The 18,553-nt window shown below is 45.2% G+C and overlaps 1 protein-coding gene across 7 annotated transcripts in view; it reads left to right on the forward strand.

Moving 5' to 3' along the window:
* Nucleotides 1-18,553, forward strand: part of ANKRD11 (ankyrin repeat domain containing 11) — a 158,021-nt gene that overhangs the window by 29,863 nt on the left and 109,605 nt on the right. For 2 of the 7 annotated variants that reach the window (XM_074582667.1, XM_074582668.1), the window contains exon 3: nucleotides 7,952-8,068. The exons of the other annotated variants lie outside the window; for them this stretch is intronic. The gene's annotated coding sequence lies outside the window, so the exon portion shown is untranslated. The remainder of the gene's footprint in view (nucleotides 1-7,951; nucleotides 8,069-18,553) is intronic. 7 annotated transcript variants of the gene reach the window in all.

Here is an 18,553-nt window from a genome sequence, read left to right on the forward strand (position 1 = left end):
GCTTCAGTAGAAACCTCTCATCCTAGAAGGCAATAACTCTAAAAGCGGGTCCTTGTCGTCTGTGCTAACTCCCTGTGCTGCGCCTGAGTGAGACCCTGGGGTACTTGTGTGCCAAACTAAGCAGAGTGGAGATGTGCCACCTCCTGCCTTGTCTGAAGAGAAGGTGTTCTGTTGTCACAGTGCTTGGCTTTGGTCACTTGTCCATTCGTGGCTATGAGAATAAGGTTGCCTTTGCTGTAAACCTGTGAGTGAAAATGCACTAGGGCACAAAACTGCTTGGTGTGGGTTTTTTCTAGCCAACTTGGGCAAACCTGCATGTAACTTGCTGGAAGGGATGCTGCCCTGCCTGGATTCCCCACTGAAGGAGGCTGAGGAGCCTCACCTCCAGGACCAGGCTTGCCGTTGTAGTAAGATCCTGCTGGGTTGGCTGGGTTCTGATGGTGCCATTCTACGTTTCATAGCTTGGCTAATGGAAATAAAGCTTCAGTGCTGGAAGGGGACTCAGATGGTGCCCACTTTGCTGTTCCCTTTGTTTGCAAACCCGATGCAGGGTGTTTCTGTCCCTGGGAGGTGGCTTGTTCCCGTCACATGTCCCAGTACCACTTGTTCGTGGTGGTGCGCTGTTAAATCTGATCACCAAGATACTCTAAATATTCCTGTTTTATTTAAATGCAGAGATTTGTGTGGATTATTTGTAGTATGATCTGCTGACCCAGAAGGAGTTGTGTTGGCGCAGCCGGAGGACCAGAAGCGCCGTGGTACGTTGTGGGGAGGGAGCGGAGGGCTGTTCCACTGCAGGAAGTGTTATGAAAGTCTGAGATTTCTCCATTTTGGTAGATGGCTTCTTTATTGCGAAATGCAGGAGTTGCTACAAACACTGCTACCCCTCAGTTCTCTAAAACAGACTTGTATCTTTGTGTTTTGTTGTTTTGTTTCCCCCTCCCCCCACTTTTCGTAGTAATAACACCAGAGGTCCTATCTAAATGGGTGGAGAAAAAGGGAGTTCAGTCGATGGTGTGAGATGCCGGCTTCACGTAGCCTGAACGGCCCCGACACGACAGCACTCGTGCCACAATGAGTAGGACAGATATTTTCTTGCTAAACTGTTTTGAACAGTTTGCTCGAAACAAGCCAGGTTCATCCTGGTAGCTTCTTTTTTCACTTGGTGACAGCAAGAAGCAGCTGTATCGCGTTGGGCTTGTTCTGGGGTTCGGTGACTCGACTGGTCCCCAGTGCTGGAGCCGACAGCTGGTGCGATGCACGTTTTCCCGACATCTTCATTAGGGAAGCGGAGGGGTCAAGGCTTTCTCCGAGCAGCAGAGAGATTGCAGCGGCTTTTGATGGTGGTTTTGGCACTGGTATTTTACGGAGTTCATAATGAATATGTAGGTGTAAGATTAAAAGAATGAATAAGGTAGCGCTGCTAAACAGAATTGCTTTTCAGAGCTGCAACCGTGCCTTGTTCTGACCTCCCGAGAAGGATACAACTGTAAAGCTGAGGCCTGTAGTGGAAAAGCAATTACAATACATGCTTCCAGGATTGAATTGTCCTCGGAAAGTCAGATGCCGCAATAATGGTAGTGTTGTTTAGGTGGAACGTGACTCTGCTTAACTGCTTGGTGTTGTTCTATTAATGTTCTTAAATGTGTTCATATGCAGTTTTCAATTTTCACGGCTTTGGGGGAAATAGAGCTTAGTATTCCACAAGGAAGACATTTCTTTGCATAGAAGTGTTCTTCTGAGCTTTTTGGCTTTTTTCCACATGTTTCAATTCTTATCCCTTCCTAATTAGGGGGGTTGGAAGATAACACAAGAGAAGTGCAGCGTACGTGTTTTCTTTAGCGTGTTGGTCACAGCCGAGCTGAGCCATGAGGCTTTCCGTGGGGTTCTCGGGTACGGTATGGAAGCATTGGCTTTTGGGGCGAGAAGCTGATGTGTTACGAAGCAGGGCCTGGAAAAGGGGAGGGGAAGCCATGTGCAAGTGGAATTAATAGTCTCACGTGACATTAAAGAAGTGGAGCTGTGTGGCTTGTGGGTTTGACTGACTTCTGCTGCGGTCCTCACCCCACCCCTGGAATGGTGGAGCCCTTTCTCTCAAAAATTCAGATTTTTGGGAGTGCCTTGAAGCAGCTGGGTGGCTTTTGAGGTGCGGGTTCGGTCGGAGTGTTTCAAACACGGCAGTTCGGGTTTGTGCTGGTGGGTGGCTCAGCCTGGGAAAGGCTGTGGCGAGGATGGAGAGGGGAGGTGGGTTGGTGGGGAACGTTTCCTACCCAGGGCTCTTCGGCACAGCGCTCGCGCACTGTCCTACCCGCGTGAATGGGAGGTGGGTCCTCACAACCTGTGCCCCTTAGGAGCGGTAAGTTTTTCTCTTTGTCCATTTTGTGCTCTGTAATGGGTAGTGCTGATGTTAAATAATCTAAATTTAATTTTTAAAGCTGCATCTTTACCGTAAGCAGAGGTTAAACAGAGGTGGCTTTATTGTGAGCCTAGATTTCTTTGTGGGTCGAACGGGGCTTGAGTTTTTGGACACAAAACACTGCTGAGACCTTCGGAAAAGAGCTTTAAAATCCTTCTTCCTGCCCCAATGAAAAAGCTGGATTCTCAGATGTAATCTTGGCATAAGCATTTGATTTGAGTGTTTGAATTGCTGCTTTTACAGTTCTCTGTATTTTATCAGAATTTGTTAAATTGCCAATGTTATTCACATGCCACTTTTGGCAGATGCCACCTACATGCCCTCAATTTGAACGTACCTTTTAGGAGCAGTGTAGGTAGGGAAGCTCCTTTCTTGCATGTCAGATGTTAGAGAGTGGAGCGCTTACATTAATTCACTTTCACTAACCTTTCCAGTGCTAATAAGCTAACCTGGCCCATGTGCACAATACAGCGCCTTTAATGAACAGATCTGAGCTAAGCAGAAACTTCTTTGAAAAATGTCTTGCTTGACTTGTTTCTTTGGGTGTAATTCAGATCTGTGTGTTCACCATGACACAGAAGGAAGCTCTCGGTAAGAGCAACCCACATCCAAATACAACACTTGTCCCCCTTCCTAGTTTAGAACTAGACAAAGCCATGGCAATAATTAGCTAAAAAGAAGAAAAATAGATATTCCCACCACTCGTTTTGGAATAATTTTTTTCCTCCAAAGAGGGTACGTTATGACTACCCAAATCCTCATATTTGAAAAGAAGTACACTTTTGAGTTAGGATTTTATGGATTTATCACAGTTGCGTTTAGGAACAAGCTCATTAAAACAAGCTTGTAATGTAGTCAGTGTACAGATCATCATTTCCAGCGAGTGGCAGAGTCTGTTTTTCACGAGGGGAGACTCCTATGAGACACACAGCCCGGGTGACACATGAAGCACAATTTTGGGAAGGGAATCGGTAGGGTGTTTGGTGCGTAAGTGGCCAGTTACTGCTTCCATCGTTGTGCAACGGCGTTCCTGGGTGCGATCTTCTGAAAGTAAGAGTGCTTTTAGGCAGGTTCTGGTGTGTCACGGTGCGGGAGGCTTCTGCACACAGAAACCCTCGCTGAAGAAGCGAGGTGTGGTGTTTGGAGTGATGGCTTTTGTTTGTTTATGAGTGTTTTGTGTAGCACCAAAGCGTGTTCTTGAAAGAGACTGAAGTTACGGTCTCCACCCTGAGGAAGTGACACCCTGGATGCGAGATGACAGGCTTTGGAGTGAAATGGCAGGATTACACAAAATATGGCTGAAATCGCTTGTTTTCAGAAGATATCCATCATGCTATGATTAAGTGCAGATGATGCATTTGGCAGCAAGAGGTGTGCAATCTGTTCCTACCCTAAGGAGCTTGCCGACCAAAGGCCTGCTGATAAGACCAGACTCACTGTTGTACTTCTTGAATGAATAATAGTTTTGGGTGTTCTTGTTCCCTTACCTCTTGCTCTTTTAAATAATAGTGTAGGGAATTGTGAGCCTGGTGATTTTGACACTCAAATCCTTGAGTTCTCTAAGGGGGAAAGTAATTTTGGGTGTTTGGGGGAATGTGTTCCCGTTGCGTGAATACCAAGGGAGATGCATCAGTGACTTGGGCTTCTTCAGTGGAGCTGCAGGTGGGACAGTCGGTGTCCGACGGGTACCAGTCACCTGCCTGACGCCCCCCGAGGTGGGAATGATTGCTTGGTGGTGTAAAGTAGCAGGACAAACCGGAGTGGGAATATTATGGAAACCTTGCATGGGAGTTGGTTTGGCTGAACCACCAAAGTGTCTGACACTGGAACAGGCAGGCGCAGGCTGTTTCTCTGCTACGTACCTGTAAAAGGGGGAAACTGTTATTGCTGCAAGCAAATGCAGTATTGATGGATATGCTTTAGTAATATTTTTTTAGAAGGGGACTTCTCATAAAACCAGGAAATGCTTCCGAAAAGTAAGTCTTAAATGTTGAGTGTGAAGATGGAGACTAGGCATTATCATTATTTCTGTTCCCTTGGTTAAATTCTTGGCAGGACTTTAATTTTAGAAGAACAAGACAACAAGGGCTGAGACTTGCAGGCTCAGTCTAATTCATTACTGGCTTAATTAGATGCTTGAGAACTCAGGTATTCTGACAGTTTTTTCAACGCTGCGAGTGATCCCCATTTTGTAGTGGTTTTGCTGGACTTCTCCAACCAAAATTCAAAGATAAATTCATTGAAATGTATTTAACAAGTTAATGTTTTCATTAGTGTTTTGATCGTGGATTGGGACTGGACAGGTTGATTGTTTCCAGTTGCTGGAGAAGTACATGAGCAGGGATTCCTTGGGTGTTTTGCAGAAACTTGTGGACACTGGAGTGAGCGATGGTCGCAGGCTGTCGCCTGTGCTCATGGAGGCAGAGGCTCCGAGGGGCTTGAATTCCCGGAAGCTCTCTCTGCCTGGGCGTTTTGGGAAGCAGGCATGCCTGGCTTTCCTGTCCTCAGAAGTGGCTTTGGTTTGGTAGACAAATACTGAAAGCTCTGCTTTTACCCAGAACTGTTTAATCCACACTGCCTGCCTTCGCCACTGCCCAGGCTCATCTTGGGTGTGGGCAGATGGCTACAGGCAACCACGTTGGGGCGTTTTGGGAAGTCACAGCCCTTAGGCGAGGGCTGGGAGAGAACATGGCAGTGAAGAAAGGAGATTTCTGAAGTGCTGTGGGTCTGGCTAAAACTCTCCGCTTCCCCCGAGAGCGGTGGTCTCAGCTGTAATGTTTTTAACTCTTGAATTTGGAACAGACTTAGAAGCTCACCTTTGGGGGTGGTAGCTTGTTAAGTTGTCAATACTATTGCCTGTAACCATCTGTTCCTACCACTAAGTAGCTGCAAAAATCAGTAATTCATTCTTTTTTTTTTTTTTTGAGAAGCTTGGGTGTAAATCTTCTCCCTTGTTATTTTTATGGGCTCCCTCCTTATAAAAGACAAGCATCTCCACAGTGCGGGAAAGGCAAAACAACATTCTTTCTTTAATCTTTCATCTGAACTTATTTGAAATTTAAATTCAAATAGTTACCAATATTAAAGGTTACTTTGGAGCACAATAGCTATTTCTGGTGGAGTCAGTGCGTGGGTCTCCCTTATCAAGCAGCAATGTGCTTGTGTAACTTCACCTTTCTGGGTTAACCACTCCGAAGAGGAAGGGAGATGGTAGGCATGTGTACAATTTTATTTTAGGAAATCGCCACTGTAAATGGATGTTGTGCTTGCTTTTGCAAGGAAAACTTGTCATGGATTCTTATTTTTTTTATTTATTTAATTTTGCCCTAGTGAATTAGTAATCCAAGTGGGCTGGCTTCGGTAGTTCTGATGTAAAGTCGCTGGTGGTGGTAGTTAGGGGTCATGGAGGGAGAGGTGGCCTGGAGGCAGCTCCGGTGGTTGTCGTGTGGGAAGCACAGGAACACTGAAAACAGCATCACTTGTAGGATGGACAGACGGACAGACTACTGCCAAGTGTACCCTGAGTTATCCAGGGCTGGGATTTCACTCCTAGCGGAATCAAAATGGATTGACATCAAATCATGATGTTAGTGTTTTGGGACATGAAATCCCGGTTAATGGGGTTGTCTTCAGGGCTGTTGCGTGGCGGGATAGTGGTGACATTTTTTGTTTTTATTTTTTAATGCAGAAGGATTTTGCAGCCTGAGGCCAGGTGCTCTTCGGAGTTTTTATTCTTTTCCTTACTGTGTCACTGGAGTTCAGTTTTTCCAAATGTTTATTTTGGTGGTTACCTAAACTACAGGGTGTATGCCTGCGGGTTCTGGCTAGGTGATGCCCAGTTTTCCCAGCTTTACACCATCTATGCGCTCACCACTGATGGCGACGGTTGGGTTTTGTCTGATCCAAAAGAAAAACTGTTGGATTTCAATGGAGTTTGTGATGCGTGTGTCTGGACTCATCCTGTGATACAATAATGTAAAAATACAATATTACCTTGTGATAATATACGAGAGTGGGTCCTGTGCCTCGCCGTCACGGCGGGGGAACAGCCCTGACACTTTGAAGAAAGAGGGAAGCTCTTGGAGGCCTTAGCCCTGGCTGTAATTAATATTTTGGAGGATTTGCAGGATGGGAGTGGTCTCTGAGGGTTGACAGGGAAGCCCAGACAGTGCATCTCTTGGTCCTGGCACCTGTAGCTGCCATAAAGGAGGACGTGGCATGCCACTATCAATTCCTCATGTACCCTTAGAAAAATTTAATACTTGCAGGCTTCAGTGTTTTTTAGGAAAAGTTGTTAGTCTAAAAGTTGCCATGTACCTAGCAGGTGACTGGGACTCTGAGGCAGAGCTCAGGTGTATCTAACAGCATGTTATCTGTGACTTTCCTTGGCTTCAGGTGATAATGTTTAACCTTAATTCTGAATTTCCCGGCAGTCCTGAGACTCAGTTTGTTTCCAAGTTTGGTGAAAGGCAGGATGGCAGCCTGAGGACTGGATGTGTTTGCGTTCACTCGGGCATCTCGAGCTTTGCCCCAAGGCTGACTTCGGCCCTCGAGCCATCGGCCAGATGTTGACCACAAGCACATACGGGAGGGGAAATGCTTGGAGGAACTGTGAAGATGAGAAGAGCTGGTCAGTTTGACTGTGCGTAGGTACGGCAGGAGGATTTCTTTGACTTTGGTCAGTTTTGTCCTTTTATATAATTTTTCAGCTGCTTAAACTAACAGTATAAGGATTCAAAGGTCACCGTTGAATAGCTCTGGTTATTCTCTGCTGGACCTAGACTTACTGCTGGTGTCATATAAGAAATACGCTTCCCTTTTTATGCTGCACAGTCAGAAGAAAATTATTTTGTTGTTTTCAGTAGTTTTTACCTCATTCTTGTAGTCTTGCCAATATCCTGTATTTGTTTTTTGCAGGAAGCCTTTCAACGTTTTCTTAATTGGAATTAAGTGTTGTAATAGAAATGCACATTTTGGTTGGAGATAATGTAGGAAATAAATATTCACAGAAATTTATTTTAAGTTAGTGGAAAAAACATTCATTGGAGATCTTTGCTTTGGGACTTTAACTTCTGAGAGCCTTAATGAAAGCTTTCTTTGCTATTGGGTAATAACAAAGGAACAAACCAACTCTACTGCTTCTGAATTATCTTGAGCAACTGATGTCAGAGGCAGTAAGTCTATTTGTTATTACATTGTAGATGATGCTAACAAATGTGATACAGATTTAATGCTATATAGAAGTTATATGGAGTAAGACTCAAATGACAACATGTAGTAAATAAGTTGATAAAATAACGAAAACAAATACATTAGGAGAACAATATCATGTGTTCTCTTCCTGCCAGCACTTAGGACTGCATCTGGACATAGCAGCTGGCCAGTCCTGAATTCTTTTTTTTTTTTCCTCTAGTTTTTAATGATGCTTTTACAACAGTCTGAACGGAGATCTCTGTCTAAATGAAATGGTAGCGGGGATGTAGCAGCTCCTGTGGGTATCGCCCAGCTAAGTTCATTCCTTCTTTCTCCCTGCAGTTTCTTAGTTACGTAGTGCTTTAATGTAAGGAGTACCTGAATGTGAATTGTATACTCAGAGCCTTGGGTGAAGATACAGAAACTTTCCTCGTTCCCTTGACCTCAACCTTGCTGAAGGTAGGAAAGCGTTTAGAATGCCTATAGCTCTGGGTGTACACGCGCAGCTCTATGTGTACGTGCATATGGATTTTTAAATGTCCCCTGTTTCAAGGTCATCCACAATTAAAGCTGGAGTGCAGAGTGGATTTCCTGTAGCAAGGTGCCTGTTACTGGGGCTAATTCCCATGGGCTGAAAGGAGTGTGGGATGGGGACCGCAGGGGAGGCTTCATCCGAGTCCCGCCCGGTGCTTTGTACCTGCCTGGATGAGGAGAATGTGGATTGACAGTCCCTCTTCCCACAGCAGTCTTCAGAGCTGCTTAATCTATTTTTTTTTTCATACTTGCAAAACAGCACCGAGCTTTGAGACACTCCTGTGTAAGCTCAGGCGATGATGAGCAAGAGGATTAATTAGATCTTCAAGACAGATAACTAGAGCAATGAGTTGTGCATAATAGTAGCTTGGAATTCCAGTGACGTGTTTGCGAAGCGCTGTGCAACACGCATGCCTTGGCTGAAGCATAATTATTTCTCAGCGTTGCATGCCCAAATGCCTCTGGGCACTGTAGCAAAATTTAGTAAGCAAATTATGTGAACAAAAAAGCCCAACTTTGATGGTTTTGCGTGCACCAAAATAGTTGTCAGTGAAGCGATGAACTGCTGGTTTGATCACCTTTGGGTGGTGTCTTCCTGCTATGTCAAGCTGACGGTCTGAAATTTGGGTTCCTCCAGGATACTGCTGTAGACTTAGACTTACATTTTGTAATGCTAAATCAAGGAAAAAAAAATAAAATTGGATTCAAATTAGATTGCAGGTGTAGGGATTTTCTGTATTCTTACCATACCGGTTGTGTACTTTTGAGCAGGGACGCGGGCAAGGCTAGCTGCTTTCAGAACACTGCGCTGCCACTGGCACTGCTGCCCCGGGAGAAGGTTAGGTATCACTACAGTGAATGCTTTTTTTTTTTTTTTGGGAAACTTCAGTTGAAAATAAAATAAAAAAAAAATTCTTCCCCATGCAGAGCTTTCCCTTGCTCACAGAAATAGTTTCTATATTCATATTTAATTTACAGTGGCTCAGAGGCATGAAGAAAGTACTGGACTTTATTTATTTTTTTATATAGTCCTTATTAAATTTCTTTGGAACAACTCTGGGATATAAACAAGGAGGACAGAGTGTACTGGGCAAAGTAGTGAGACATGTTTTGTTAAAACCATAAGTGTTCACGGCTTCAGCGTTTGAAGGTAAAAACGGGGGAATTCCATCAGATACCTCTGAGTAGTTCTAGTTACCGCTCGTGCTGTTCCAGTTGCTTTTCTGCCGTGATTCTCTCTAGCTTTACCTCTTGATACAGGTTTAGATTTATTTTTTCCCCCCAATTATTTAAAACCTTGCATTTCTGATGATGACGGTAAAGGGCTGTGCTCTGTAGCTTAGGAAAAGGTTTGGTCATAATTCAAGACATGATCCTGGAGAGGCTTCAATTAAAAGGTGTTGAAAGAGGGGCTGTATTTTGCAGTTTTGCAAAGTCGGGATTTTTGTCCCTGTTAAAACCTTGGGGATCCCTGGGAAAGGAGGTTGATCCTGGTTTTCTCTTTCTTTTTTTTTTTTCTGCTGGGTGAGTAGGAATTTAAAACTTCATCCCCCTGTTTTGACCTAGTTATGAAACCCTTGCCTGTAAAAGTATTAATTTGTGGACTCTAAGCCATTTTAGTGTTAGAATTGCAGAGTAGTGTATGCTTTTCTGTACAGCCACCTTGAGTTTAGACGTTAAAGGATGGTGATAAATTTAATAAACTTAGTAGAATATGTGTATTCCAGTGCACTACAAACCTTCTTCTTTACTCTGGAATTAATCAATTACTTTGACTTCTTTTTTTCTACTGCTCAGCCGTACTTTCACAAGGTATAATTAAAAAAAAAAAAAAAAGAAAAAGCTATAGTTTTCCTTTTTGTTCAACTCTGCTGTTGTTGAACTATGTGTGGTTTGGACTTCAGCCTTCCAGAATGTTGGCAGAAGTTCTTGTCTGGAAAGAAATGGTAATTCTTTTGGGGTTGAAAAATGGGGAAGGAAAGATCGCTGTAGCAGAGATGATTTAAAGCAGAATAAGTCAATATGCACATATATCTCAATGTACGCTAAGGTTTATGTGATTTTTGTATAGAATGTTCCTCACTTGGTTTTGTCAGGTTTGCTTATTTTTAGTTTATTGTAGCCAATCCTATTTTTAAACTTTCAATATGATGTTTAATGCATTAGCTAAAATTGCTGAAATTTAAATATTCAGATGCATTCAGCTAAAATGATCAAAAGTGACCTTAAACTATCTTTTAAATACGAACTGCTTTTCATTTGCCTGAAGGCCCCTCAGTGCCGAGCAGGAGACTACACCTATCCCTCTCAAGCCGCTTGTGTCCCCTCTTGGGGTCACAGTCTTAAGCCCACAATCCCTGTGCCAGGCTGTTCTCGGGTGAAGTCTTTGCTCTGGAAATACCAATTAGAGGAGGAGGAGGAGGAGGAGCGGGCACGCTTGGGCTTGGACACCTCGGCCGCGTTGTGAGCAGCTCTTCCGAAATGTTGGAGACGTTCCTGGCTTTGTATGTTCGAGCTCTGACCTGTTGTCAGCTCGCTGTGTCTCTGGTCCTGGGGCGTTAGTGTGTACCTCTTAACTTCATGTTCATTGATGGGAAATAATTGACCAGCTGGGGCAGACGGTGGTGTTCATCCTGTCCAGCTGACGGCCGTAAGCCGGGCCAGGCGCTGCTGGGAGGGATGCTGCGTGGTGCTTGGAGGCTGGCCAGAGCGCGGGTGGGAGGTGCAAATAGCCTTGTGCAGTGATGCGAGATGTCCCGTGGCTCTGCTGGTACTTCTGCTTTTGTTTCAAAAACAAGCATGCTTGCGGAAATATATATATATATATGTTTATATATACAAACTGAAAGGGAAAATGTCCACTTCTTTCATCTGAGAGAGTTGTCATCTTTTCTTTTTCCTGGACACATTAAGAATACTTCTCCAGCAGCAGCTTTGATGCTTTTGTACTGGCAAGATTATCACCTTGGTGATACTGGAGGTCAGAATAAATTTATAAATTTTTTAGGTTGGGCTCCCCCTCCTTCCCCAGCAGAAACACGGACAGCAGCTTTCCCAGCGTCTCATCTCAAAAGAGTGAAGTTCTTGTGGAAATCTGTTAAAGTGCAGGATCAAGTTTAGAGTTACTCTTAGTCTAACAGTGTTCACTCCTATGTGGTTTATTTTTATGCCTTTATTCAGCTTGGTTTGCCGTGCGGGTGATGTGACTGCTGTGGCTGGAGGGACGGATGCGCGGTGCTTGCGGCAGAGATGGCGTTCCTGGCTGCTCCCTGCTCCCGGGAACCAGCAGAGCTGGAGCCTCGGCTCCTCCGGGCTGCGGAGCGGGAGGCAAGGCCACAGCACCGAGTTCGGGGGCTTTCCTGGGGTCTGTCTGCGAAGCTCGGCTTGGATTTGCAGAAGGGTCTTAGCTGGGATTCCTTTTTTAATGGTGCGTTGTGAGGATTTGCACCCTTTGAAGGAAGCAGATGTGAAGCGTGAGACAAGTGGACTTCTGCGTCACGCTTAACGTTCAAAAACGGGACAACTCAGTACTTGATGTTGCTATAGGGGCGTAATGCTAATAACTCTGTTTTAGAGCTGTTTTAGCAATTTCTCTGACAAGTTGGAGATAGACGTCACCGTGGGTTTACATTTAGTAGCCCCCTTGGTACCTTTGCGATTTCGGATGGCTGATGAAGCAACCTAGTATTGAAGTACTTGAACAAAGAATGTATCTGGAAGTGGCTAGTGGTCATTCTGGCAGATACTTAAGACCAAAGCTGCTATTGTTTTTCTCTTAGTTAAACAACAGTCAAGCTCATGCTGTGGCTTTTTTCTTTTCAATTGCAGTATAATGTTAGCTTTTATGTATCCCCCGGGCCCACACCCGGGTGTGTGGTGGGCCAGCACACAGATGCATTGTTCGGGGTCCTGCATTCCAGGGAGATCAAATGCTCCGTGCACCACATCGGCTGCACATCTGCAACTGCTAAATCCTCCGCAGTCCTTCCGGATCCAGGTGCCATGCAATTACTAGGTTAAAGGCATCAAGAGCTGCTGCTTCTGGGTCCTTTCTGTTTAATTCTGCCTGCTTTGATTCACTACAGCTGGTGAAACAGTTAGACTTGGTTCAGGCATGTGTGGAAGAGAGCTCATTTCATGCTTGGAATTGTAATTATGTTCTTTTCTTTCAAGCTGCCAGCAGTAAAAGATGTCTTCCAGTGTGTATTATCTAAATAAGCTGTAGTGTTTAAATATTTTCTTATTTCATTTTAAGAATGTGGCAAAATAAATTGTGCTTACTCTTCTAGTTTTCGTTCTGGAGCAATTAATTCCCCATAGCTCTCTCCCGTGCATCAGGCACGCTCGCTGTCTCTGCGAAGCTGCGAAGTTACGCTGCTTTGAAACAGCCTTGCGCAGGAGAGCGTTGTGTAAGCGCAGCGGCACTGCCCCGACTTGCCCAGTTGGCACCGGTCTCTCCTCTTGTGCTCTCCGGCTGCTGTCGGTACCTGGTGTCTACAATCCGTTCCATCCCAATAATCTCTTATGCTTCTGGTAGTGGCTGCTTACTTCTAGTGAACTTTAGTCTGTTTAATATACGTGAGCGAGAGACAGAGTGCAGTGCAAACGTTAGTTCTCTCTTTAAAATAGCCTTTTCTGCATCTGAGTTTTCCACGACGAAAGGGTCTGTTTCGGTGTACCAGTTAACAGCGGGCACCGCGGCGATGCTCCAAGTTTACTTCTGGAGGCTGCCGGCGTGAGATTTCAGGCATGAGGGTTTCCATGTCACACGCTTGGGACCAGAGGCTGGATTTGGGGAGCAAAGAGCCTGACAAGAACACAGCTGGTTGTAACTCATGCTCGTGGGTGTATCTGCAGCTTGGATCTGAGCACCTTTGTAGTTAGCACCTATTACCTCTCTCTCTTCTCAACTTTATTTTTCATGTAGTGCCAGTTTTACAGGTCAGATCCTTCCCTTCCCTTCCCTTGAAGGATAGCTACTGTTCCTTGAAAGCCCATCTTTCAGTGGCCTGATCTTTGGGAGGAATATGTTTCTTTCAAAGATCTGGTCTGCAGAAGACAGCTCTGCTTCTCTTCCCCTTGTGGCAGAGAGAGAGTCCTGTTCACTTGTAGTGGTAGTTGACATTTAACGTGCAGGATAGTTCTCCAGCGGGGAATTTGAAGGCTGCTGTGGGGCACTGCCTTGGCTTATGCACGTGCGGCCTTGCCCTAGGGTAGGGAATGTGCTCCTCCTGTGCATCCCAGCACAGTTCTCCCTCGAATGGACCTGATCGTCTGGAGTGCTCTCTGCACCTGCTGTGATCCAGGTGAGTTTCCTTGGAGCTGAATTCGGGCTCTGGTCTTGGGCTTTTGACTTCCTTACAGGCATAAAGATCAGGGGTTTTTTTTTTATATGCAGCTTTTCTCTGATTTTTTGGGTGTCTGGAGTCAGTGCTCTGATCTGCTTTCCCTTGTCTCTGGAGTCTGTCTGCTCGTCTTGTGGTCTCGAGATGAGAGTGCCTGATAGCCATTTCAGTGTCTCCGTGATTGACTGGAAGTCACAGTGGATAAATCTTTCATGATTGGAAACCACTTAAGCCATGAGGTGGCTGATGATCACTGGTTATTAGTGGAGAGGTTCTACCAAACAATCAGAGAAAATTGAGTGGCAGGGCGTATAATTTATGACTTCATCCCAGCACTGTGGGGGCAAGTCAGTGAGAATCGAAACAGTGAAAGAATTATATTTGACAGATATTTTAAAGATATTTTAAAGAATGACTCCAGTTAGTGTCATTTATTGCTGGAATGTGTGGACAGATCCCGAGTCGGAGCCCTCTCAGGGGCAGTGCCAAAACCAGATATGAAAGAGCAGACAAGAAAATGAAAACGCGGCATGTGGCCAAAGGCTTGAATTTTCTGACAATGGTCAAAAAGAATGTTCTAAGTATTTTTTTCAGGCATTTTCCATTGATAATAAAGCTTATGGACCCTACTTAGTGTTTGTTGAAACCCCTGCCTGAAGGCATTATTAACGTACAGAGAAGGCCACTTAGAGAAACTTCTGGAACATTCTGGAAGTTAATTTTCTTGCGTTTAATGAGTGCTTCAAAAAATGCCTGTAAAATTGTCTCTAGGATATCTTAATTTTTGCCTGGCAATGATACATGACGTAGGAGAAATCTGTTGCCCTTTGCTGGAATTTGTATTAGAAATACCTGGGCAAAAGTCTGACTGCTCAGTGCAATTGTACCTTCCTCCGCACGCGTGTGACAGATAACTACCATTAACTCCAAAGGAGGAAAAATTCTAGAAAAACATTCTTTCTTCAGATGTTTTGTAGTGGTAATGCATCTGAAAGTATTAATCTCTCTTGTCACAGTTTGGCACTCACTCTAGTTCCCAGCAGGGGTTTCTCAGCTAATCCCTGTCTGGAAGATTTTGCCTTACCTTACATTAATTTCTGATCCCCACCACGGCCTGACATCGTTTGAGGGTTTGTATTCAGCTTAAAGTACATCGCAGGCCTTCCCCTCCGACTTCGGGTTAAAGCATCAGGACAGTTTAAGTACCTGTAAGTGTTCCTGGAGCCCTTTCGTGTGCCGCTCGCCTCTTCTCTTCCAGCTGTCCCCAAAAACTTTATGCAGTGGACTGCGTCAGAGTGGTGTTCCCTCGTGACCCTGGAGGAAATTATTTGAGAAATTTGGTTTCGGGTGCAGGATTTTCTTAATGCGAGTAGCTCGCTTTGAGAGGGAAGTGGCAGATGTTCTCACTTTAGCCTATGAACGACAGCTACTGAATCAAACATCTGCCTTTCTGCTGGAATTGTCCCCAGACGCTACCATGCTGGAAAGCCCGTCTAAAACTTTTTGGAGCCACATAAGCCGGGGTTGGAAATGGAGGCAGCTGCCGTCAGCGTTGCTGGTGACCCAGGGGCGAGCGAAGCTGTGGCAGCAGGACTCCTTCCTCCACTCGCCTCGAGTACCCAGACGGTGTTGGGCACAGACATCACCGCTTCCCATGGACATAGACTCATCCTTGGCATCACAGCTGAGCCCTGTGGATACCTCAGTGTCAGACCTAAACTAGCGGTGCCGTGGTTGTCCACCCTGGAGATGGGTTTGGGTATGGTAGATTTGCTCCCGTGTACGTGAAAAATTGCTGCTGTCATGTGTCGGTGAGGATTGTCTCTAAGCAGTGTCCCTCTGCCCTCTGTGTAAATGCACAAAAACATTGAGGAAAAAGGAAAAATCACAAATGTCAACCTTTTATGTTGTAGCATTTCTCCCGTTGCTTACCTTTTTGATCAACACATTAGTCCATTCCATGACTACAAGGACGTGAGGCCCTAGGCCTGGATTAGGGCTTCATTTACTGCAACCCGCAAATGCATCCTGGTGCGGGCTCGGTCTAGGGGAATGAGTCTGCTGGTTTTGTTCTCAGGTTTTGTAACTTAAATTCTCAGGAGCTGAAGTTTCTGCCAAGTCTCGGCTACAGACCCAAGGCGGGAGAAGAAACCCTTCAGCTATTAAAACATCTTTTATTACCTTTTTGGGGCTTAGATTTGTAAAAACACTTTGAAACAAAGTTTTCGAAAGCAGTCATTGGTTTAAACTTGCCAGGCTTAGCCTACAAAGACACCCAGCTTTGCTTGATTTGTGCGTGATTTTTTTTTTCCCCCATTGTGCTGGAAGCGAAGCTACTGGCGATGCGGCTTGAGGGGCTTGTGCTCCCCTGGAGGCTTCGTTGCTTTGGCGCTGCCTGCCTGGCTGGGAGCTCTGCCTTGCGCCGAGAGTCCTAAACCTCAGCCTTGAGTTCAGCCCCCGTCTGCTGCTTGTCTTAGCAAAAGTAATCCTGAAATTGTCTGCCTCGGCCCCGCCATGCCTAGGTGAGGATCCTGCCCGGCTTTGGGGAACGCCTGTGGTGTCTAAAGAGAAGCCTTGAGAAAGGGAGCTGGCAGTCACACGCTGTGGAGGGGGGAGTGTGTAAACTTAGTCTAAAGATAATTTATGGTTTCTAAAGCTGCTGCTGAGTAAAACTTTCCAAGGCTGGCTTCTGACCTAGCTATCATCAGTGCTAAAACTGAGAACAGTCATCTTAAAGTAGCATTTTTAGTTGTGTTGAGGGGAAGGAGGAAAATAGGCTACCTTACTTCTTAACGTTTAATCTGCTGTACTTTTGTAGCACAAGTGCAACTTTTTTCTTTCAGACTTGAACCTCCACGGTAACTTTTCTGTTACCTGAGCCCTAGATTTAAACGTGGCTTATCGCTTAGCGTGTCGTGGGTTTTTTACTGGGTTCATTTTAACAGCAAATGCGATGTCAGGAGTATAATAAAACTACTCTCAGCTGTCTCCGCGTTTGTGCAGAGCGCGTCTCGCTCCCTCCCCGCGTCGCCGCAGTCGCACGCCGGCACCGGGAGGGAGAACTTTGGGTCACGCTGGGTTGAGCTGTTGGCAGCGACACCCGCGTGTTGGCAAGAGCTTTCCCAACAAGATGCTGGAGAGCAGAGGAAGATTTCTCCTTGTTTTTGCAAATTAGCAAATGAAACCCTAAATAAGTTGCTAAACTCAGTTCCTTCTGTTGGGTTAAGAGGAGTGGTGTGCTTGGAAACCTTCGAAATCTTAATTGGCCCGAGCGTGCTAAAAACACCTTCTTTCCACCCCAGGCGCTGCTTGTATCTTTCCAATACATTTGGCTCGTTTACTGGCAAATCATTTTTATAACACTTGAGAAACTGTATAGCTTCAGAAAAACAGGATGTGTGCCCTGCCTTATATTTTGGATTCCCTTTCCAAGTATTTTTCAGAGTTGCCAAAAGAAAAAAGCCAACCCCCTCTCGGGGAGCACGTTAGAGCTCTGCTCTGCCCCGTCAGTTCGGCGCTGGCAGGACAGATTGCGGCACTGGGGTGCCCGTTCATCAAATGATTGATAGATTGGGTTAACGAAGGTCTGTTTTTATTTGAACACAGATATCAAAACAGGCTTACCAGCCCTTCCCTCTTACTGCGTAACTGAATTTCTTCTTGCAAAGGCCAAGTCTCTGTCAGTCCATAACCAGGATCGCTTGCTGAGGTCATGTTCAGTCACTGTCCTGCTTCCCCTCCCGAGGTGGGGACAACGAGTTTCTCATCTTTTCCCTGGACTGATACAGAGATTCCCTATTCCTACAGAAGGCTTTGGAATTTTTTTTAAGTAGTACAGTATTGATACTGTTTCCTGGGGATTTTGTATTAGGTGGTTTGTTTCTGTTCTTCATGCCCTTGCCTGCTAATTTTGCATCTGATCTGGCATTTAAAAATTTTCTTTTTTTTTTTTTTTTTTTTCATACTGAAGTTCCCTGTGAGCGGGGCTGACGTAGCAGGAGAACCACAGGTCATGGTGAAAGTCCCCTTTGTGTTTCTGTTTGGTCCAGAAGCAGGGATTACAAACAAGCTGTGGTAGTGCTTGGAAACCTGGGAGGTGGCAGGTGGGAGGGTGTCTTGAGCATGGAAGGGGATGGCAGAAGAAGGGGGATGAGGAAGACAATGGAAGATTTCCCTCTAACAGTCAGTTTGAGATGGGGTTTAACTGAAAAGACCGGCCAGCCAGAGCTGGAAATGCAAGGCCGTTTCTCTGTTTAATAAAGTACTTGTTTATAAGTGACTTTAGAGTGACCAGCCAAAGTCTGGGTGTCTTGACTGTGAGGTTTGTCCTCTAAACCAGTAGACGAGGTTGCCTCAAAAGGAACTAACACACACCTGAGGTATCACAGGTCCTTGCAGCACGTTTCCTTCCTGCTGGTAACTGAATACACGTCTGCTTATTTAATTACTGTAGTCATCGTAGTACTTTATGTGAATCTAGAGGTAAGACAGCCGTCTCAGAAGGACTTATATTTTTCAGGTATGGCAGAAAAATAGTAATTATTCTTTTCTACAGCTAATTGTAAATGAGCGATGGGTGGAGGAGGAGCTTGGGTGGCAGTGGGGGCTCTTGTCCCTGCCTGCACGCCCTGCTGGGGACAGCAGGAGAACCCACTGTGTTCCCAAAAGCAACCTCCAGTCTCGGCTTACATTTTCTTCCTAGACTGTGTTTTATTGTTTTTAAATGGTGTTTCACTGCTTTTGAGCATAACCATGTTATAAAATGTTTTGTCTCAAATAACGTGTCTGAGCTCCGCTGAAGGTGCACGCAGTAGCAAGGTTTCTGGCTCAGCGGCTCTCCTGATCCCTTCCTTTGTCTGTTTTTTGTTTCTTGAAATTTTCTGACTTGCTCCCATCCAGCCTTTTATAGGGCAGGGACTGACAAGTTATTCAAGATCGTGCTGTGTGTTGTGATTTCTTGCTTTTAGGATTTCGTGTAGAGAGCACTTCAGTTTTACAGTTCCCCGAGGAAGTGATGGGCCGTTATTAAAAATAAAACATTGACTTATCACATTTTAGACCTGGC

This window comes from Larus michahellis, chromosome 4 (assembly GCF_964199755.1).
Source record: "Larus michahellis chromosome 4, bLarMic1.1, whole genome shotgun sequence".
NCBI classification, from domain to species: Eukaryota; Metazoa; Chordata; class Aves; order Charadriiformes; family Laridae; genus Larus; species Larus michahellis.